Below are 24,633 nucleotides of genomic sequence, written 5' to 3' on the forward strand. Positions count from 1 at the left end.
ACTGACACAAACTAGGTCATTTCAGGACTAATATATGGTTCAATATTATTTTAATAATTTGGTTGCGCGTAGGAGTCTTTAGCAATGGGATGAAACCAGAGGACCAGGAGAAAAACCATGAGGTTGGACAGATGTCCATACTCCTTGTCAATATCGAAACTATGCCACTTGACTCAATGAGAGATCTTATTGTTTTACGTGCACTGTTTGTGAACTTTATTCCTGATTAGAATACCCAGGTTTGAATCTTGACGTGGGCTGAAAAGAACCTAACGGATTCTGCTAGCGTGAGTCCCGTTTGGCAGAGGTAAAGCCTGAGGTAAACGGACGAGGGAAGTGTACCTAGTTGTTCGAATCATACAAAAAAATCGATATCCCCCCCATGCTCAAAAACATGCACGTAAAAGAACACTTGGCAGTAGAAAGTAAATATGGGTAAGCTGAAATCCCAGTCCTCCGCCGTATTGTCCATGTAGCTATAGTAAATAAAAACAACCTAGTGTTAGTCTCAAAATAACATAAGGTAAGTATCATCAAGATGTAAAACATCATTATAACATAAGGTAAGTATCATCAAGATGTTAAACATCATTCCATTTAATATAACAGATGTGATTTAATTTAGATAAACATTGACTTTTAGTAAAGATTTCTAATCAGATTACAGGACTCTACAGACCTAAATATTTTCTATTTTGTTAAACAGAACACAATGTCTGTCTTTCTATACTTTACACCGTATGAATCCACCAGGCTTCTAAGAGGCCATTTATAACAACTGATAAAAACCATCAAGGCTGTAAATCAGAAGTCGGACATCTTAGGTTGTCTTGATCTTGTGTTATGTCGTCTTTATCGTGTATAGCTATGGGATATGAGGTTATGACAAATGTTACACCTAACAGGAACACAATATGCCTTGAATTCTAAAACTCCCCTTCTTTAAGATAACTAGTGATCAGGAAAATATCCAAAGTCCATAACCATAGATTAGTCATGGACCTGCTAACTACCAGTCATAAGATATAACTGGATCCAGAGGTTAAGATATACGTGACACCAGGAATCATCACAGAAGAAAGCAATCAGAAACAATGTGCACACATTAGAAACATACTAAACCAAAATAAGAATCACTAGTAAATCTCTAAGAAGTAAATCAAACAACAATACTACAAACAACATTGTCATAAACCTCATCTTCTGTTATATTGTCTATCTGGCTGAGCTGTAACTGACAAATGTTGATCTTCACACCCTACAACTACCCTTTAAGATAAACTAGAGACACAGATTGTGAGAATATCAGGCGAGAAAGCTCACACCAGGGGTCGTTAAAACAGTTGCGTGGGGAATGACCAAAAGTCTTTAGAAAATCTCCTAGAATAAAAGTCAACAACACAAACAGATCAACAATATCACACATATTTAAATATGGAGAATCGGTTTCTTTCAACTGATGAAATATAAAATATAGAATGGTGACATCTTAATTATCGAAACGATAATTCATAATATTGATCTTCAGACACTACAGTCTTCTTTCAGATAAACTCTTGGTAAAGTTTTTGAGTATCGGAAACAATTAAGTGTGGACAAACGGCTGCATTGAAAAAGCTAAACATGTCTCTAGAAAATCTCTCAGGAATAAAACCAAACAACCTCAACATTGTCACAACACTTCTGTTTATCACCTCCTGTAGTCTGTCGATTATATACAAATCAGACAAAATGAATGGTCTCTATAGAATGCAATCAGGACTGTAAGAATGGTGTTTTATAATGCCAATAAATTCATTTGGTATGCAACATGTTGTATGGTAGTATAGTTAGTAAATTAGTATGTTACCAATAGTAACCTGCATACAAAATACAAAAACATTTACACCTGTTTCATCTTGTGACTGGAATAGAAATCTTCACTAAATGTCAAAGTATATCAGAATCGAATCAAACATATTCTTTTAAGTGGAATGGGGTTTAATGTCTTGTAGATATTTACTCAAGTCATTGAGACTAACACATGGTTATATTTTGTTCACTAGGATTCCGCATGAAATTTGAGGGAGGAGAATTTAGCCGAGTGGTGGCATTTCCACTTACTCTTCCTCTAATTCCGACTGTCAAGAGTTCTCTTACGTACTCGTTAATGTGACATGGATGGACCCAGGTTCTTTGTTACATTCAAAACAACTAAAACACTTTCCTCGTCAGCTACACGGTTCTCCTTGACATAAGCCAGGATTGGAACCCAAACCATTCGACTTTCTTGGTCCCTTAAATGAATATGCTTTAAAATTATTTACATCCCACTTCTACTCGTTGCCACTGGCAAGAGTGGCAACCTTTGATAAAACTGTCCTGTTTATATGCTATACATGCATAAAAGTATCCGTGTATCAGATATGTACAGTAAGAGTACTGTTCATTTCTGACACACGGATACTTTTATACCGTTGTAGATACCTATCAAGCAATAAGTAGCGGAAGTTTAGTCCGACCCAGATCGCAATTGACAACGATGGCTCTATACAATGTGCATGAAACAACTAGTCAAAATCATAGTAACAAAACAAAATGGGGGGGGAACTACATGGCAGTTCAAAAACATATACAATGACATTAAATTAACATAACATATTACAAAAATCAATTATTATACATATCAATTGACATCTATTTCATAATTTGGTTTGATTTATATTAATATGCAAAATATATAAATTAGAATATTGAATAATTATTTTAATCAATTGTGATGATAGAAGGCGCAGTTCTCTTGCTGTACACTTCACAGGCATTGAAAATAAGCTGGATGAAAAAAACGCCTAGAAAGTCATAAACTTTGTTACAAATAAATTTCAACGGAAGAACCATCCGCCGATGCATACTTTCACCAGGAATGACCCACGTTTCGCATTTCCTTTACACCACATTTAATAATATCGCAGTCCTCTACGCCATAGACAAGTTGTTTTGACGATGTGGTCTAAACAAACACGTGATAGCAAGACGCACGTGTAAATACTACTCAGGTCGTCTCTCCACTGCGAAATCACTCTACCATGAAATGTAACGTGAGGCTCAGAAAGGGATAAATAATGAAAGAGCAGAAAGTATTTGTCACTTTTAGGTTGAAACGACTCGATAATAAATACTATTTTTCACATTTTGCTTCACAATACTCGATAGAAATGTGATGTAAGTAACTTATTAGCATCTTTCCTCGGTGTATCTGTGAATATCAGGATAGTTTTGGTCGGGAGCCGCCTCGGCTGGGCCCCTCGACCAAAACTGTCCTGATATTCACCGATACACCTCAGAAAGTGAGCTAATAACTACTACTTACAATTAATCTCTTACTGTAATGTGATGGAGAGTGGGTATGTTATTTGAACTATTTATACCAGATATAGGGGAGGTTCTTCTCTCAGACAAAATAGATAAATACATTTTAAAGATTATTACGCAAATCTTAGATAGAGCTCACCTTTCTTGCTATTATTACTTAAAAATAGATAATGAAAAATGAATATTTCAGTCAAATTACTTTATTCTGATCAAAGGTTATTAATGTTTGAAGTTTTGACAAAAAAAGTGCTAAATACTCTCGACTCTCAAGTACCATTGCTACGATAATAAATGAAGTATCCTTCAGCAGATTAACTTTTAATGAAGATATCAGAGTATCGATAGAGTTCATCTTGTCAATAACCCAACCCTTCACACAAAATTTGAAATAAAATAATTCAAAACTTTAGTCTCGATCAAATTAACCTTTGGAGAAGAGAGGTGCGGATGTAATTCAGGAACCATAGGATTCATCCTCCTATGATCCCAATGCTTTGAAAAAATAAACGATAAAAACTGTAGTCTCTAAAGCGTTATCAAGGTACTCTCAGAAAACGGAGGGGAAAACTCGATAGGATTAAGGTTTTCGGACAACGGGATGTAACTACGGAACGGAAGCCGTGAAAATTGATAGGATTCTTCCTCTCATAAACCCAATTCTTTAAAAGAAAAGCTGTTAAAAACTGTAGAATTTATCGCATCAACAAGGTTTTGTAAAAACGAGGGATTACTCATGAATGTAAGGTTGTGGTTTGTTGAAAATCGTTATGGGTTGTCCTTGCATGAAACTGTAAAATGCTGTGGTTTATATTGCTATTATTAACTGAGATTACGGTGGTCAGACAGGGTGACAACTATATTCGCCCAAACTATATACATGTATAAACTCTTAAATATGAACGGTTGGCCTATATAAAGACATATTGCCAAGTAACGAAGCATATGGTCACAAGGCAAAATCTTAAGTTGGTACATTAGTGATGCTGAAAATCAACAGAATTCTATATTTTACGAATTTAAGTAAAGCATATAAATTTAATACAGATCTGATCATACCTATAAGCTTAGGCTTCTTGTTTCTCTAATTTGAATAATCCATCTAAATTCCATACAGAAAGGAGGGAAACATTTTGTTGTTAAGGGTCTTCATAATGTTCCACAAAGTGAAACACGGGTCATTACTCTAGAATTTATGGAAATTGCTGGAAATCAATAGGCTTCTTTGCTTTACCACTTTAAATTATGCATATAAATTTAATACAGATCAGATAATATAGTTTGTCAGAGCATTCAAAAGGCTCCAAAGAGTGAAATAAGGGCCAAGATACATTACGTAAGATTTAGATAAAGAGCTGACCATTCTTGATATAATAGCTCACAAATAGATAATGTAAAATGAAAATATTTAAAATTTCATTCAAATTACTTCATTCTGAACCAAGTTATCACTGTTTGTAGTTTTGACAAGATGTGTGCATAGTGGTAAAAAGGGGATTGGTATATTCGAGAATTAGCCTCGCTTTCCTATTTTTAAATTAAAATTTTAAATGGCAAACCATTTTAATCTAGTTAAAATCTTGAGTATCCGATGTCATCGAGAGTTGATTATGGTCTTGTTTTGTTAATAAACGTCTGTCTAATAGTTTATACAACATTTCAGGCCTAAATAAAGACCTGCAATAGGCAGATTTAGCTCTTGCATAATGTATGTTTAACGTAATGAATGAAAATTGTTGAAATTCAAAAGGTTCCCTAGTGTAAAAAACACAAACATTTAAAAAAGATTGGGTGATAAATGTAGTCTGCAGAGTGCTCACAAGAAACTATGGACGATGGGAGGACAGGGGCTTGGAAAATGTGGTGTTATGTCTTAATCACAAGCTATATTAAAGCTATTCTAATGAATATTCACCACCTCTCGCTATTATCACCGAACAATGATACTAATTTTTAGTTCTTTTTCAAATTTTATTTTAAGAATGCATTATTTAATTCTTTACTCTTTATTCACGTACATAGGCAATATAGCTAACATTAAAGGTTATTAGTCTGTCTGCCTTTACTTTTAATGTTAATATTTTGATTTAAAGTCTATAAAGTAATTGCCTAAAAGCAACAATGGTCTTGACTGTGTTATAACAATGAAGTCAGATCAGTGCCAAGCAAGTGTCAACACTTCTTACTTTATTTAGGGCTTAAAGCTTATTAACTAATTCTATTATTATTTACTGTAAAACTTTTACCCAATGAAATTTATATATCAATTTAACTTCTTTCATGTTTCATCTTTAATCTGATTTGTTGAAATGATTGTCTTTTTGTCTGTATGCAAATTGGTTTGTTTAAAAGACCCCTACACAGACAGAAGAGACATGAAAATATACAGGGATTGGACTTATAATGCACAGTGACCACCTTCACTAGAATACTTCTCCACGAATGAGCTATACACCCCCAATCCTAGCTCATCCATTTGTATGAAATATTACATATGTATCACCTGGGTGCATATTCAAACGCAGAATAGCCCCGAAACGTTGGTGATACTATCACACCAACTCAGGGTGCTGGAATTGGAAAGTCATGTAACACTATAATAATTAATCAACTAGTACAATAGACAGTTTCGTGGTATGCTTTAAAATATAAAATACAATTACAACTAGAACTGCAATGCAGTGATGACAGGCTTCATCGGTGCATGTTACCCTTAAACTGATATCCCTTCCTGTACCAATGAAACTATTATACAGATATCCACATGAGCATGACACACATGGACGGTAAATAACCATTGATAAATGAAAAGAAATTTAAAAACGTTTAATACATTCTTATTTAGATTGCATGCATTAGTGCTACAGGTTTATTACATATTGTAAGGTTACCGACACCCTGTCCGTATCGGAGCCTACGATAAATTAAATGTGGGGATGGGAGGGGAAGATCGCCGAAAGCGGATCTTGTTAGGATCTCCGAGATGGCGCCGATATTGTGGTTTCCTCCTTTTTTCCGATTCCATTCATGCACTCCCATCCCTCATCCATCGTATACTATATAACACCCAGCCCAAACTTTCAAGATACGGGATTCTTTGAAGCTAGTCCCAACGATTAAAGGGGAATAACTTTTTATTTCCCCTACCCTGTAAGTAACGACTAAGGCTAATAAGACGTTCAATATGCCTGGTCCTTTATTTCGTGGTAAAGATTTAAAAATAACAATGAAATACATTTAGCTAAATATTATATAACATGTTAAAAAAAGGGTGTCCGGCGTGGTGGGAGATAATGTTCGCAATTCCCTATTACATATTGTTAACCCGAAAATAATGGAGGCCTACTCATCTACCTACTAATGAACGTAATACGATGGTATTCCAGTTCGAAACATTAATGTATATCTAAGTTCCCTGGCAGGTACGGTTCTCACCTTTCTAATTAAATAATTTGTCAAGAGGTTGTAATTAAGAATTTCCGATTTTAGCTCTCTGTATTATGATGATAGTTAGCCGTGGATACGACGAACCGTTATCTGCCCTTCCGACGTTCAAGCACACTTTATATAAGAAAATTAGAGTATCACGTGATGTCATTAACCAATCAATAGCTGTCCTTTTCTCACTGTTCACTCTTTGAAAATTGAAGTGTTCGACGTTAAAATAGTCTACTGAAATAATATATCGAACTTGTCCGGTTCTTGTCCGTTTTACTTAAATTTGATCAGGAATAATTTGAGATGTACAACGAAAAGATTGATTATAAACAGACAAAACGGACAATAACTATGAACAGCGTAATTTTGTCAAATGTTACCATACCACGCATGATTATTCAAGACATAATAGGTAACAATATAATCCAATTGAACTGAAATGAAATGGAGTTTAACGTCCTACTGTTCTGCTCCTAACCTGGGCTAATGAAGACGGGCATACGCCATACAGTGTGCTATGAGGGGAATTTTGCCCGGACAGCGGCACTACGGCCTACTCTTATATCGAATTCCAACTGCCAAGGGATCTTTTACGTGCACGCCAATATGTACACGGGACCTCGGTTTTTTGTCCCATTCGAACGACTAGACAGCTTTCCTTGTCAGCCCCACCGTCCTGCATCACTGACAAGGGAGAATCACGCCGGAAAATCTGGATGAACTTTCTCAGCCAATGCAGGGATCGAACACCCGACCTCCAGGCTAGCTAGCTAGCGTCTTACCCACTTAGCCACGTGATCCCCTAATCCAATTGAACTACGTCCCCTTTGGCCATAAAACATATTAAAACCCGTAATAATTATTATAGCAACCAAGATGAATTACTAGTCTTGGCAATGATGTACAATAAGCATAATCATTAAGCAAATAGAAATATTATATAAAAATCTGACAAGTCGGTGCTAAGATCAACGTGACACAAGATGGACGTCTACGTTGTGAACTATGAATGTGCCCGTAACTAAGGACTATTCTAATGCAAAATTGAACGTTTCGGAAAAGAACTATGCAATGTTGTAATTAATAATAAGTGCACAAATATGGGGAAGATTATTCGAGAGGCTAACAAGTAAGTAAACCTTGTTAGTTTTATACAAAATATTAGTTGAAATGGTTTGTTTACACGAGGCCTTGATTTGACATCTTACAAATCGACTGGCGGTTATCACACTATATACCAGTACCGAAATCCTCGCCCCCTACTAATAATTTAACAAATGATCTAAAACTTAGATAACAATATAACAATCAAAGAATGCAAAAATATATAATAATATGTACAGGACTGAATTTTATATATTACAATATATACATGTTCGTCTTAAGGCCTTAAACTCTGTATCAATCTGAAGTCAATCAAAACAATGATATATAGGCATCTTCGTCTCATGACTGTAAACACGGTGTATAAATATAAAATCAATCAGATGATAACTATGGTCTCTAAAGCATCCACAAGATTTTTCAAAGTAATCAAGGGCCATAACTCTGGTAGTAATTATCGGAAATTGTTGAAAATCAATAGGATTCCTTATCTCATGACCTTATACAACATTTCAATGTGGGCGTATAAAATATGAATACGCTGAGTCGATTGTAAATAGCTAAATTTTACGACTTTTTTCACCATTAAATTGAAATGGCAGAAATACAAAATTGAAATTAAAAGAACTGAGCCTGTAGTAGGGTCATCCATCTTGATATATCAACAAGTATTTTTGCTATTTATATGTTGATTTAATTTATTAAAAATTAATACTTCATCAGATAAACGATGTTTCGGTAATGAAAGGCTTATTGGCAGAAAATATTTGATAATGAGAAACAAAACTAGAAGGCTTAATAGTGAAATTTTAAACATTGGTAATATAATTTATAAATATATATAGTAATGAGACAAGGGATATACTTATAAATATATACCGGTACTGTAATGCGACAAGAGCCAGGACTTATAAATATGTACATTAAACATACATTATGCAAGAGCGAAATCTGCCTATTACAAGTCTTTCTTTAGGCTTAATTAGACCTTTATTTACATGACAGGATCAAAATCAGCTCCGTAGACCCTTTGATGGCTTGGATACAGATTGGATTTAAACAGTCGTCCATTTAAAATTAAATCAAGAAATGGCTGACCAAGCTAACGTTTACCGTAAGTCACTGACGTCACCACCAGAAACTGGTTTTGAAAGACCTACCAAGCAAGGGTACCATAGCCATTGAGAATGTTACTTGATAATCGAGAATATGTTGGTGGAGTTATCGTCTGTCAATCAAACGAATGGCATTTCTCGAAGACGGTGCGGACACAGTTGATGCCTATTTCTAGTCCAAACTTCCAACAATGACAACTCCGTTCAGAATAAAGTAATTGGACTGAAATTCTCAATATTTTCTTTTTTTATCATCTATTTTTAAATTATAGCAAGAATGGCCAACTCTTTATTAAACTCTTAACTAATGTACCTTTAAGGAGACAAGAGCAAAGGGATATTATATTTTATTTATATCACAGGATATTATGTATTTGTAATAATGTACAGTAAGTGTAAGCTTATATATTTATAAATATATACAGTAAGGACACATGAGAGAGAGAGAGGGGGGGATAATGTCCACTCGACACAAGCGAGGTCCTTTCTGGACTAACATATGGTTCAATTTTATTTTAATAATTTAGTTGCGCGTAATGGTCTTTAGCAGTGGGGGGAAACCAGAGGACCAGGAGAAAAAAAAATGAGGTTGGACTTTATTCCCGATTAGAATGACCCGGGTTTGAATCTGGGCTTAAAAGAACCTAACAAGTCCCGATTGACAGAGGTAAAGCCTGTGGTGAATTGACAAGGAAAGTGTACCTAGTTGTTCAAATCAGACAAAAAATCGATATCCTCCCATGCTCAGTGCCATGTATGTACAAGAGGACTTGGCAGTAGAAACTAAAGATGGGTAAGATGAAATCCCACAGTCCTCTGCAGTATTGTCCATGTGACTATAGTAAATAAAAACAACCTAGTGTTAGTCTCAAAATAACATAAGATAAGTATCACCAAGATGTTAAACATCATTCCATTTAATATAACAGATGTGATTTGATTTAGATATACATTGACTTTTAGTAAAGATTTCTAATCAGATTGCAGGACTCTACAGACCTAAATATTTCCTATTTTGTTAAACAGAACACATTGTCTGTCTTTCTATACTTTCCACCGTATGAATCCACCAGGCTTCTAAGAGGCCATTTATAACAACTGATAAAAACCATCAAGGCTGTATATCAGAAGTCGGCCATCTTGAGTGGTCTCCGTCCTGTGTTATGTCATCTCTATCATGTATAGCTAGGATATGAGGTTATGACAAATGTTACACCTTACAGGAACACAATATACCTCGAATTCTAAAACTCCCCTTCTTTAAGATAACTAGTGATCAGGAAGATATCCAAAGTCCATAACCATAGATTAGTCATGGACTGCCAACTACCAGTCATAAAAAATAACTGGATCCAGAGGTTAAGATATACGCGACATCAGGAATCACAGAAGAAAGCAATCAGAAACGATGTGCACACATTAGAAACAAACTAAACCAAAATAAGAAAGGTCTGAACCATAGTGTGAATCACTAGTAAATCTCTAAGAAGTAAATCAAACAACAAGACTACAAACAACATCGTCATAAACCTCATCTTCTGTTATTTTGTCTATCTGGTTGTAAGCTGTAACTGACAAATGTTGATCTTCACACCCTACAACTACCCTTTAAGATAAACTAGAGACACAGATTGTGAGAATATCGGAATAAATATAAGCTAGAAAGCTCACACCAGGGATCGCAAAACAAACAGCGCTGCATAGAGAAAGCTAAACTTGTCTCTAGAAAAAATATCTCAAGTAAAACCAAGCAACCTCAACAGATCAACATTGTCACTTAACACTTCTTCTGTTTGATTACCTCCTGTAGTCTGTCGATTATATACAAATCAGACAAAGTGGATGGTTTCTATAATGCAGTCTGGATTGTAAGAATGACGTTTTATAACGCCAATAAATTCATCTGGTATGTACATAGGCGTACGAGCTGGGGGGGCTGGGAGGGCGGGCGCCCCCCCCATTTTGGGCACCAAATGCTGGGAAAATTTGGGCACACAATTGTACTTTGTAAAATTTGTATAAAAAAAAAATATTGTGTTCTTGAATGTTTCCAATTTAACAGTGAATTTATTACTATTATGTAACATACTAAGAACCTAACTACATTTTATGGGCACCAACCACCACCGCCCCCCCCCCCCCCCAGTCAAAAATTTCCCTGTATGCCTATGGGTATGTAACATGTTGTATGGTAGTATAGTTAGTAAATCAGTATGTTACCAATAGTAACCTGTATACAAAATACAAAAACATTTACACCTGTTTCATCTTGTGACTGGAATAGAAACCTTCACTAAAAGTCAATGTATATTAGAATCAAATCAAATCTATTATTTTAAGTGGAATGGGGTTTAATGTCTTGTAGATATTTACTTAAGTCACTGAGAATAACACATGGTTATATTTTGTTCACTAGGAATTTGCATGAAATTTGAGGGAGGAGAATTTAGCCAAGTGGTGACATTTCCACTTACTCTTCAACTAATACCAACTGTCAAGATGGTCCATAATCAAAGCAAATCTTAAGCCTAAGTTAGTCACTTAACTATTAGATTTGACTTAAAGATGCATTCTGTAAGATTTAGACTAAGAGCTGACCGCTTTTGCCATAAAGATTCGAAATAGATAATTCAAAATTTAAATATTGAAAATTTTATTCAAATTACTTTATCACTGTTTGAAGTTTTGACAAGATTTGGCAAATATTGTTTATTACCGTAGCAATGTTACTCGAGACTCAGCCTTGCTTCTAAATTTTTAAATTAAATCATTAAATGGCGATCGCATTTCAATCGGTTTAAAGCTCTGCTATCCGATGGTCTAGGGAGTTGATTATAGGCTTGTCATGTGAATAAATGTCTTCATAATAATTTATATAACATTTGAAGCCAAAATAAAAACCTGCAATGGGCAGATTTAGTTCTTGAATAGTGCATCTTTAAATATGGTATATGTAACTTCCTGTGAGTTGAGGGTAAGTGGTAATCAAAAGCAATGTGACCTATGGGAGATCTTAAAGTTAAAGATACATTAGTTAAGAATTTAATAAAGAGTTGACCATTCTTGCTATAATAATTCAAAAATAGATGATAAAGAAAATATTGAAAATTTCAAGCAAATTACTTTATCTGAACGGAGTTGTCACCGTTGGAAGTTTGGACTAGAAATAGGCATCAACTGTGTCTGCACCGTCTACGAGAATTGCCGATCATTTGATTGACAGACGATAACTCCACCCACATATTCTCGATTATCAAGTAACATTCTCAATGGCAATGATACCCTCGCTTGGCAAGCCTTTCCTCACCAGTTTCCGGTACTGATGTCACCAAACGGTAAACGTTTGCTTGGTCAGCTATTTATTGATTTAATTTTAAATGGACGACCGTTTAAATCCAAGCTGTATCCAAGCCATCTGAGGGTCTACAGAGTAGATTTTGGGCTTGTCATGTAAATAAAGGTTTAATTGATAATTTCTATAACATCAACTGAAGCCTAAATAAATATTTACAATAGGCAGATTTAGTTCTTGCATAATGTATGTTTAAGTGATGTTGAAATGACTTGATTTAACTGGAGTAGTCAGTACACAATGTTGCAGCGATCCTATAAGCGCGATTGTAAAGGTATGGTGACTAGGATTGAAACAAAGATAATGTCACCGATCGTAGCTTGTCTGATTGTTTTTTTCATCACCAGCTTTGATATTGTCGTGGCATAATAATAGTACATAAGGTTACTACCAACGTGATATTTAAGGATATATTTTTTTCCCCCGATAATTTATCATGATCGTATCACTTATTCGTGTTTTCCACGGCTGTCATATAAAGAAGTTTGATGTGTTAAAGATACATTATGGGAGATTAGATAAAGAGTTGACTATAATAGTTAAAAAAAATAGATAACGTAAATAGAAGATGTTGAAAATTTCAGTCAAATTGCTCCACTACGAACCAGGATTACAGCTTTTGAATTTTAAGCCTATCCCTGATCATCATTATTAAAGTAATCATTTTTTTGATTAATCATCAATGAGCATTGAGCAGCAGATTGGATTTCAATCCAGTGAAGATGACATCCAGTGTTTATTATGGTTTGGATAAGTTAATTAATGTCTAACTGATAATTTATATAATATTTCAAGCCTAAAGAAAGACATGTAATAGGCAGATTTAGCTCTAGCATAATGTATGTTTAAATTATTGTTAAAAAATTGACAATGTGATGGCATTTCAGTGTAGATTTCAGCAGATTTCTATTTTATTACAACTCATTCCCTTATATACATATTTGTATTTAGCTGCGGATTAGCAGTAGTAGTTGTTTGCAACATGTCTTCATTTGTATATAAATTTACAAATATATGATGATGACTGCTGACCGATGCATGACACCAATGTTTTACATAGCTGCAGGTTGGCAGTAGTAGTTGTTTGCAACATGTCTTCATTTGTATATAAATTTACAAATATATGATGATGACTGCTGACCGATGCATGACACCAATGTTTTACATTGAATTACCTTTATCAATTATTGCATTTTAATTGGTAGTATTTATTTAGGTAAAAAACGACACATGCATCTTTCGTCCTTATTTAGTACACGTAATGTAGTCAACAAAGGGCCTTTGGGTTTTTAAAGTATAGGCGCCGAAAGAATTTTATGAATTTCCCAAATATTAAATTGATAAACAATACTGAATGAGTTATTCGGTTTAACTTAAAGCAAGAGGGCCTTGCGTATTGGTAAGAAGAAGATTTGGTCATCTATTCATAATACATTGTTAAAATAATAAAGTTTACAATATCTAACATTATACTACCATGATTCAATAACTGCAATTAAAATCTATCAAAATATTAAAATTAAAAAAGAAAACAACTGTTCATGAAATGCATAGGGTGTGTACTATCATTGTTAGTCATAATATGTTCATCACACTGATCAGCAGTGAATATTTGCTAGGCCGCTACAATCACTGATAAGGATGACATCGATGCAACATTTTTCCTCCGACAAATTAAATTCTCAAACATTTTTTTTAAGGTATTAGAAAAATAAATAAAGACGTTTGAAGTATTTGTAGGTAAAAATTATTTCCTATTTAGTGTAAATGGGTATTAGAATGAGTAAAATGCACCATTCTGCCAGAACCAAGAAGGTCTTATGTAAACAATGCACGCGTCATTGAGCCAATGATTGACGCCGCGTGATGTGACGTCACGTGTTGAAGACAGTCATCTTTTATGGAGATATTAGAAGACTTTCCTAAATCCTCTGTGAAACAGATTGTATGTTAATATGTTACAATATAACATTTTATTGAACATTTCTGTACCAGTGACATTAAGATTTTAATAGAGAAGTGGTGCTCTAAGGGGACAGAACTTGCCTTCGAAATTAGAAATTTATGATATTTGGCAGTATTGGGTATTCCGTAAGTTAGAAATTCATGCTTTTTGGCAATCGTGGGCATTCCATAAGTTATTTGTGAAGTTAAGTTTTTCACAGCCAAGAATACGGACTACAGAAAAACACACCTGGTCCCTGTCAGGTCTCGCTGTACATCTACAGATTAGGACAATTTATACAGAATTTCGCAATTAACACATTGCTGCAATAAAAAGGGGAGCGGGTTAGTTATTGATTTAAAAACTAACCTTGTTATTGCCAATCTATCATTTTCCAACCCAGGTTGCAAATAGGTTGAACCATCATACACCTGAAAAGATACCGGTACAAAAAAAATCAAAATTACATGTACTTGACCAGAATAATGCTGAAATTTACATTTGGAAATGTTAGTATTTATTAGAGGATTAATAGCAAACAGTGGGGGTAGCAACCAGCCTGCAACAATGGCATCCAAACAGTTTCCAACCACACATAAGACCTGTTGAGAACGGCAGCGCTTTTTTTTAAAGAATAATATTCACCTTTTTAATTACTAAATAATAAGGAATATTATAAACCATGGACTGGTTTAGATATTTCTGGCGTTGGTGATAAAATCAATCAGGACTTGCCTTTTAAGATTACCTGATCCATGATAAAAAACTGTCCCATCATCTTCACCCAGCAATATGGTCATCATCTCTACGACCTATATATACCCAATCATATCTCTGTCATTGATCTGTTAATCCAAAAGAACAAAAATATTTAAATTTTTGTCAACTAGCCCATATGAAATATCGCATGAAGTTTTTCAGAAATATTTTTATTTAACAAATTTATACTTTAAACATACAAACAAAATATAATATCTGGCGCCAACTTACCCTGCCCTACTGGCATTAACATAATGACTCTGACTTCATTACTACAAACATATATTGGTTCTAATCCAAGAAAAATATATATTGACCGGACATCAATTCATTTTTCAAAAGAATCATTTATTCATTTATAAGGGCAGCCCAGAATAAGATAAATATACAACGTACATGGACCTCTATCATTCACACATCAAACAACTTGTTTAAATAAAAACATCTTTCAGCAATGGCTGAATGAGGTAACTTGAAATCATGGCCCATGCTGAAATTAAGAACAGAATAATTTTGTATGCAACTCTCTTGTAAATATGTGCACGTTTTTCTGTGGTTTATCTTATTGATCTTGACTATATTTTTTTTTATATGAAATACTTTATCGGCTTGAAATGAATATAACACGTGAACAGCACTCCTCTAAGTGTGAACCAGCAGATGCCAGGCAGGATACACCCACATTTTGCAAGAGATGGATTGAGAACAAGCTAAAAACAAACGTGATTTTTTTGTACAATTGCAGGGGCAATAATCCAGAAAGTTATGGCCTGAAATGTGCAAATATCAAAAGGGACAGATCTTTCGGATATAAAGATTATGTTTTAAGTTTCATCAAAATCAGATAAGAAATGTGATCTCTAAAGGGTCCACACCTTCGTATTACACAAATCTACATAATTTGCGTACAAAGAGCGGCCATGTTGTCGGGCAGTTTCATTTCGATTTTCACGAAATTCGAATTCAACCTTCATTATGGTGGAATGATGATGTATTTAAATGGTTTTTAAAATCGGAAAAAAAATTGTGACCTCTATCGAGAATCCACAAGGTGAAAATGTGATTTTTTCGAACAATCAGGGGCCATAATCCAGGAAGTTAAGTTCGGTATCCGCGATTATCAAAAGGAACCAAGATCTTAGTGTGTAATGGTGATATATTTTTAAATCAGATAAACATTATGACCATCCCAAACTTAGGCTGCCTATCTACAGCTAGCTCCGGCTGAGAATAGGCCCTAAGCTAATTAACCGACATTTTAATTCCTACATCGACGATTTTAGTCGAAAACACTGAGTATGCTTTTAGAATTTTTAAAAGTATTTATTTCTCTTTTATTGTCATATTGAATGAAATTAAATATGTTTATTTAGCCGCTGTGTGTGTGAAAGATGTCAAACTAATCAAAGCCGAATCACAAAATAGTCCTCTAATTATTCAATATGGCGGCGCCCATGAAACATAATTTCACAGAGGCGGTTTTGTTTGCGAAAACAAATTTAGGAGTATCTAACCTTGTTTTGAAAGATAAACAGATTGAAACTCTAAAGACAGTTTACAATGGTAAAGAATTTATTGCAATATTACCCATAGCACATATTATATATTATCGCTTTTACGCGAGTGTCAGCGACATGGCGTGTTTACATAAAACACACGTGCTTGGGTTATTTTTACTCTGTTGTCTAAACAAAACGGTGTATAGTCGATAAGTCCCGCCCCAAAATGATCACGTGAACGTTTTAAATGGTGGGTAATCAGTGCAGTGTCACATTCTGGGAAGTATGACGTAGATGGGTCGCTGCGTGCAGTATGCATCATGACCTCTACAGGAACCACAAGCAAAAAACGCGATTTTTCGTACAATCAGGGGACATAATTCAGAAATTTACAATCCAATATGCGCAAATATTGAAAGGAACCATGATCGTTGGGTTATAAACATGCATTTCAAGTTTCATCAAAATCGGGTGAAAGTTAAAGTGACCTCCAGAGTGTCCACAAGCTAAAAGTGTGATTTTTGGTACAATCAGGGGCCATAATCCATGAAGTTATGGTCTGATACATGCCAATATCGAAAGGACCTGAGAACTGGCAAGAGATAGACCTATATTTCGAGTTTCGTCAAAATCAGATAAAAATTATGACCTGTAGAGTGTCGATCACAAATAAATAGTGAACGGACAGGGGCAACGACATAATACGCCCACATGAAAATGTGGGCGTATAAAAAAGGACGTTTAAATATATACTCAAACACTAGAAAAGCTCACCTGTAACTTATTATACTAGATTTTGCCTACTTCCAATCTCCATTACCATGGAATGAGATTATTCTCGAGACTAGAATGAAAAATTGGTTGAATTTGACATTGTCTATTAAAAACAGAAGATCAAACCCGATCAGTCACTTATTATATACTGTCTGTTTACTATGTAGAGAATTTGATGGGGCGATACAACGGGATAAAAACTGCGGCGCCTTCACACATTTTGTTTCAAGCCATGAAACAGAGAGTCTATTACTTTTTTTTCCTATTAATTGGTGCATGGGGACAATTTAAGAACGCGGGTGTTTGATTTTTTAAAAACAAATATTTTCTGTCTGTTATCCGGGTTTTCAAAATTTCTTTTATATCTGTGGGGCTAAATCAGGTAATGTTTACTGATAAACATTGTTGATTTTTTTCTCCGTGTTGTGCTAGAGGTTTTACTTCAAAGTCCATTATTATACTGCAGTGATTTTATTTATTTTTTTTTTTATTTTTTTAAAAAAAATACGAACACAAATTAACTTTGAAAAACTGGTACAACAAAATAGAAAATCAAAAATTTAGAATAAACATATAGGCCACAACAATACATATTTAATCAAAAATCTATTCCTACCTACCTAAAAAGAACAAGCTCCATTCTCTTCGTCAGCTAATTTAAAATTGAATTGTCCGTTTGTGAGTTGCCCAGTGACACAACGCAATAAAATTATTCACGCGCTTTGGCCTCTCGGTTACCCAGACGCTTACAGTGTATATCTCTTCCACAGTGCGTCTGGATAAAAGAATCATGATACTACTTTCTTCACAAAAAGTGATCTGTAATCTGTGGCTGGTTAAAACAATGAAAACTGTCGGTGATAGTTTGGGGTTTGTGACCTCACTTTATATCAATCAACTAAACACTTTTTTGGGGGAAACAATATTTTATTTCAAATAGATGAAAAGGATTGGAGAACAGGCATGGTCAATCACCTCTCTCCTCATACAAGGAATATAAAACATATAATAAATATATTTCACATAGCCCCCCCCCCCCCCGAAAAAAAAAATCGAATTAGCCCCCCCCCCCAATATTTTGCCAACAATAATGATTTCTTAGGAGCGTTCTTAGCCGTCCACATCCTCAGCCCCTCCAAAAAATTCCGTAGCCCCACCAAATTTTAAGAGCTGTCTACGGGCCCGGAACGACTATATAGTTCTTGCCATTTTTCTTGTCTCCAAACAGGATAGTTTTGATAAAAAGGGCATAAAACATTATACGAACAAACATAGGCCTTTATATGTAATAGGGTGTGTACAGAGATTGTTAAAGGCGGGGTTTTCAACTGTTGTGTGTAAAATGTGCTTTGTTGGAAATTTTGCCCGGAGAGCAATTGAATTCCATCTGTCAAGAGCTCTTTTACGTGTACGCCAACGTGTACACAGGACCTTGGATTTTTCTTCCAGTCCATTACCACGCTGGGAAATACCGGGATCGAACCGGTGACGGCCTGTTTAGGGATCCGGCTGATCGTTACCCACCTTGACTCCCCGCTTGGTAAATTTTGAGTTCAATCCTTATTTGGAGCGACTTGGGCTATAATTACACATTAACATACAGAAGTGGATATACGCCTACTGAATATCAACATTTAGCAATTTAAAATAAGTAGGCCTACACAATATTTTATATTCCAGGATCCAGAACAAAGATATTCGGAAGAATGAGAAGACCACGAACAGCTTTTAGCGCCAAACAACTGTCTGAACTTCAACGCAAATTTGGGGAAAACAGATATTTAACTGATCATAAAAGAAAAGAACTCGCAGAGGGACTGGAATTGAACGAATCGCAATAAATATGGTTTCAAAATCAAGAAATAAGCCATTTTGAATATATTATAGTATCATAAAGGTACCAGCTTCAACACATGTAGACTTTGTCACGAGCTTTATCTAGATCAGAAAACCAGGAACTGTTCCGAATGTGATGCTATACATTTTAGACCGAAGAGAACAATGATGGAAATAATAATATGACTATCTGGTTAAAGTTTTTGTTTCAAAATATTTCTTCAATTGTAACTGCAGAAGGACTGATTATTTTATTGTCATCTTTATATTAAAAACGAAATTTCAAACATTATATCGTATTCAAAAACACCATAGACTCGAAAATCCACGAACTGATATTTTTCAGTAAATGCTAAAACTCACTAAAATCCCTCCAAAAATGAGTAGTCTAGTCACAAGGGGGCAACTCGAAGTCAGATAGGTTCACTTGCCTCAAATTTTTTTCCTTGATATTCTTAGTAGTACCATTTCCCTTCTCTTGTCTGTTAAAGATACATTATGGGAGATTAGATAAAGAGCTGACAGTTCTCACTATAATAGTTAAAAACTAGATAATGTAAGGGGAATTTGCTGAAAACTTCAGTCCAGTAATTGATTCACTCTGAACCGAGAATTTAGCGATTGAATTTTGGGCCTAGCCTCGATCATTGTTACTAAAGTCGGTACGATAAAATACAAAGTCTCGATTATCCATTTCTTGATTTAATCATGAATGAGAGTTGAGCAACAGATCGGATCCCCATCCAGTAAATATCACAGGCTTTCGATGACGTCGAGAGTTGGTTATAGGCTAAAACTGCATACTTCCAGTGGCGGCGCCAAGGGGGGGGGGGTAAGGGGTTGGCCCTCTGTCTGCCCTATGGTCTGCCTTCTGTTTGCCCCCTCCCCCCAATAATTTTAGAAAATAAATAAAAAAAAGTATCTGTGATACGTTTCGGGTTTCTGTAATCAATACCTTCTACAGTGATTAAATGGTTACATCTCACTGTGCCCACTTTTGATTAATCCAATTAAGGTCTAATTAGGATTAGTGTATTAAGCGGATTAGGATTAGGTGTTATAGGTAATTAGATGGAAAAAAACAAATATTGAAAGTGACTAAATATTCAGTCTTATAATTGGTGAGATGAACTCACTGTAATCGTTAAAGTGATGAATTTTATTCAAAAAATGACACTTGAATATAATATGAATTATGTTCAGTAAGCCTACACATTACACGGTCTTTATAAGGACACACATAAGTCAGTCTGTCATATTAATTGGATTAATCAAAAGTGGGCACAGTGAGGACACACCGATTAAATCCCACATCGCCATTCAGTCATAGACTTGCATGTTGTAGAGTCTGAGTGATTTCTTACCAAGCCCATTCTGCTGTAAACCTACTATAAATAATACCACGTGAATCACTTCGGAAGTGCTTTTTACGATCTTCAAAGTTTTTGGGAATAGGTCAACGCTGCAAGAATATGCATACACTTGATACACTCACTCCATTCGTTTGACAAAACCCTCTCTATTCGGATAAGCTGGTGATTTGGCGACGAACAGTATCTGGTCAGCTCTATTGATCTCGACGACTATGCAGTGTCTGAAATGCTGCATTTCCGGCAGTCTATGTCACAAAATATCGTGGCGAAAATATTCATTCACTTTGAGTCACTCACTCCGTCCGTTTGACACTTTCCTGTCTGGTCGGATAAACTAGTGATTTGGCGACAGGCGGTATCTGGTAAGCTCTATTTATCTCGACGATCAATGCCTGAAATACTGCCAGACTGCATTTCCGACAGTCAATTTTTCAAAATTTTCGGCGGCTTCGTTGAGGTTAGCAAGTCCGTTCATTTGACACTTTCCTCTCTGGGGTCGGATAGACTAATGATCAGACGACAGACTGCATCTGATCAGCTCTATTTATCTCTACAATCGGTGCCTGAATACTGTCAGACAGCATTTCCGACAGTCTATATTTAAAATTCTCTTGGGGAGGTCCCTGGACTCGCTACTTTGGCGCTAACAAGGGGACTTCGTTGAGGTTCGCAAGTCCGTTCGTTTGACATTTTGTTCTCTGGTCGGATAAACTAGTGATCAGGCTACGGACGGTATCTGGTCAGATCTATTTATCAAGATGATCCGTGCGTGACTAAATACGGTCAGACAGCATTTCCCGCAGTCTATTTTTCAAAATTTTCTGAGGAAGGTCTCCCATTTGGCGCTCGTGATTGGGCTTTGTCACGGTTCGCAAGTCCGTTAGTTTGACACTTTACCTCAACGATCATTACATGAAATACTGCCAGGCTGCATTTCCGGCAGCCTGTTTTTCAAAATTGTCTTGAGGAGACCTCCCTACCCCTAGTTGAAGCTCGTGCCTTTGCCATAGGCGTACGAGCCAGGGGGACAGGGGGGGGGGGCAGCTGCCCCCCTAACTTTCGGGCAAGCTAACTTTTCGGGCAGACGGGTAAAGTGAAAAAAAAAATTATTTCATCTATACTTGGCAAAATAAAGTGCCCGAAATCTAATAAAACACTAATTTTACGGGCTGGAATAGCAGTAAAACGCGTTTGCGGCCGTCAAATATTCCAAAATTTTCATGGGGGTCCATACAAGGTCAGCTCCGCTTCTTCGCCTCTCGAAGAAAACCGGCGCCGCTGTCTGTAAACCTGAAATTTTTTCGGGCATTTCTAGTTTTGCTCCCCTATCTGTCATCATAGTCATCGAGCCCTAATAAAACACTAATTTTACTTTTATTTTAATTGAATACCACTTATTTGTACTGAGTTGACTATGGATTAAAACATTTTGTCTGGAGCCACTCTACTTTATAATACATTTTTCGGGCATCGAAATTTTGTGAATGCAGCTGCAACAGTCTGATTGGATGGTTGGAATTCAGAATGGGATTTCGGTTACAAAACCATTGGATACTTTTGGAGTTGCTTACACGGGCTAGAATAGCAGAAAACGCATTTGCGGTGGTTAAATTTTCAAATATTTCTCCGGGAGGGTGATGCCCCCATACCCCGCGACGATTGATTGGTTGTTTGGAATTCGGGTCAGTATAACCGTGCAGGTTATAGTAGTTATATGTTATAATTTAAATCTTGAATATTTAAGATAATGCATTATTAATTTTAAAAGTGAAAGCCTTCAGATTGAATTTATTTAAACTCTCGGGACAATAACTATTCCATTCCTTTAAAACATTAATTATAGGTGTGCTATTGAAAGGTGACTAGCCAATGATGAAATGTTATGTAATGCTAATGACATGTTAAATTATTATAATCCCATATTGTTTGTAAAACTTTTACAGACAGAAAGTAATTGTACTGTTAAAATAGCCGGTCTCGTGAACATGCCAATCGTATGATTAATCTATTAATTATTTTATTTACCATTGTTTTATTTCTTATATTGTACATTATTACATCAATGCTTATTTATGTCAACACTTGATCTAGCCAAGTGATTAGAAGTAATTCCATATAAATATGTGATTGTACTTGATACGTCAGTCATTTAGGTCTATCCGACTTAGTAGCATAAGGTACTAGTCGGTTATCCGCGGTCCTGTAAGTGTATGTAGATAATTGTTATTATAAGTTTCCAGTATTAAAGATTTGAAGAACCATTCCAGACTCTTGTAATATCTGACGGACCTCACGGTCACAATTGGTGCAGAAGCCTTGTGTGGTAAGATTCCAGCCTCTTACAAGCCAAAGCGAGTACCCCAAGAATTAAGAAGATGGAACAAATTATACCACGAAAATTAGAAGAAATAATCAAAGTGATGGATTTGAATACAGAGGCACATCAATGGAAAATCGAAAATGGAGGTAACAACATTTCTATAATTCTGACTTGGCGAAAGGTCTCTGGTCAAAACGGAGTGAAGAAATCGGCCAGCAGAAGAGCACGAGATGCCATGAGATCTCAAAAATTTAAAGAAAGATGTGCCGTAAACGAAAGCACTAAAATTCCATATGTTGACATTGTATCTCCTGCAGTTAGTGAATTTGCCAAGGCAGTTACCAAGCCATCAACATTAGATAGTGAATGTCAAACCGTTACAAAATGCTCTCGTGACAAAAGCGTTTTAGCTTTTCCGACAGTATATACTAAAAGTTGTCAGACTGTCGAACTGTTAAATTCCGTAACGAAAAGCGAATGTGCGCCTTCCAAATCGAACACAGATTCTCAGAGTATCAGGGAAGTCATGCAGAAACGACTAAACAAGGGACAGCTAGAATACCAAGTGAAACAAACGGAATGGATTCAGGAAAGCCATTTGGATGAAACGGATATTTCGTATATAGGAATCCATAAAAACAAAATTCCTGGACCCGTACCAGAAGTGGTTAGAAATGTAGTTCGCGAAAGCTATCCATTATTACCAGAGGAACAAGATCAAATGGCGTGTAGCAGACTTAGTGATTTTGAAGGTCACCGAGATGGAAGAAGATGGAAAGTGTGCGCACGCTACTGTGATCCAAAAACCGATATATAATATTATCTGTCAGAAAGACGTGTTTTTCTGGACGATTATAGTCTCCAGTATACGTATCAGTGGGAGTGGATTGATAAAATATTCAAGGAAGACCCAGAATTCTACGACGATTTTATCCCATTTCTTGATGATATACCCGAACAGAACATGTGGTAGTTAGATCTGTACAATTTTAGTCCAGTGTTAAATGATGTTCCCACGTTTCAGTTTATAAAATTTATTTGTTGATCAATATAATACGAGGACGTATTAGAAATTAGCGAGCGAGGAGAATATATAACCGTGCAGGTTATAGTAGTTATATGTTATAATTTAAATCTTGAATATTTAAGATAATGCATTATTAATTTTAAAAGTGAAAGCCTTCAGATTGAATTTATTTAAACTCTCGGGACAATAACTATTCCATTCCTTTAAAACATTAATTATAGGTGTGCTATTGAAAGGTGACTAGCCAATGATGAAATGTTATGTAATGCTAATGACATGTTAAATTATTATAATCCCATATTGTTTGTAAAACTTTTACAGACAGAAAGTAATTGTACTGTTAAAATAGCCGGTCTCGTGAACATGCCAATCGTATGATTAATCTATTAATTGTTTTATTTACCATTGTTTTATTTCTTATATTGTACATTATTACATCAATGCTTATTTATGTCAACACTTGATCTAGCCAAGTGATTAGAAGTAATTCCATATAAATATGTGATTGTACTTGATACGTCAGTCATTTAGGTCTATCCGACTTAGTAGCATAAGGTACTAGTCGGTTATCCGCGGTCCTGTAAGTGTATGTAGATAATTGTTATTATAAGTTTCCAGTATTAAAGATTTGAAGAACCATTCCAGACTCTTGTAATATCTGACGGACCTCACGGTCACATCAGCCAGGCAGGCTATATTGGACCAAATTAAGTTGCTGTATTCACAGGCTGGAATAGCCGGAA

The 24,633-nt window shown here is 35.5% G+C and overlaps 1 long non-coding RNA gene across 1 annotated transcript in view; it reads right to left on the reverse strand.

Moving 5' to 3' along the window:
• The window catches only part of LOC126811303 (uncharacterized), a 29,548-nt gene extending 11,533 nt beyond the window's left edge, over positions 1-18,015 (reverse strand). Inside the window, exons 1-4 of the long non-coding RNA XR_007675541.2 lie at positions 17,955-18,015; positions 17,335-17,404; positions 15,458-15,551; positions 14,672-14,733 (exon numbers count right to left, since the gene is read on the reverse strand). This is a non-coding gene — a long non-coding RNA (uncharacterized LOC126811303). The remainder of the gene's footprint in view (positions 1-14,671; positions 14,734-15,457; positions 15,552-17,334; positions 17,405-17,954) is intronic.
• Between the last annotated feature and the right edge of the window lie 6,618 nt (positions 18,016-24,633).

This window comes from Patella vulgata, chromosome 2 (assembly GCF_932274485.2).
Source record: "Patella vulgata chromosome 2, xgPatVulg1.2, whole genome shotgun sequence".
Classification (NCBI taxonomy): Eukaryota; Metazoa; Mollusca; class Gastropoda; family Patellidae; genus Patella; species Patella vulgata.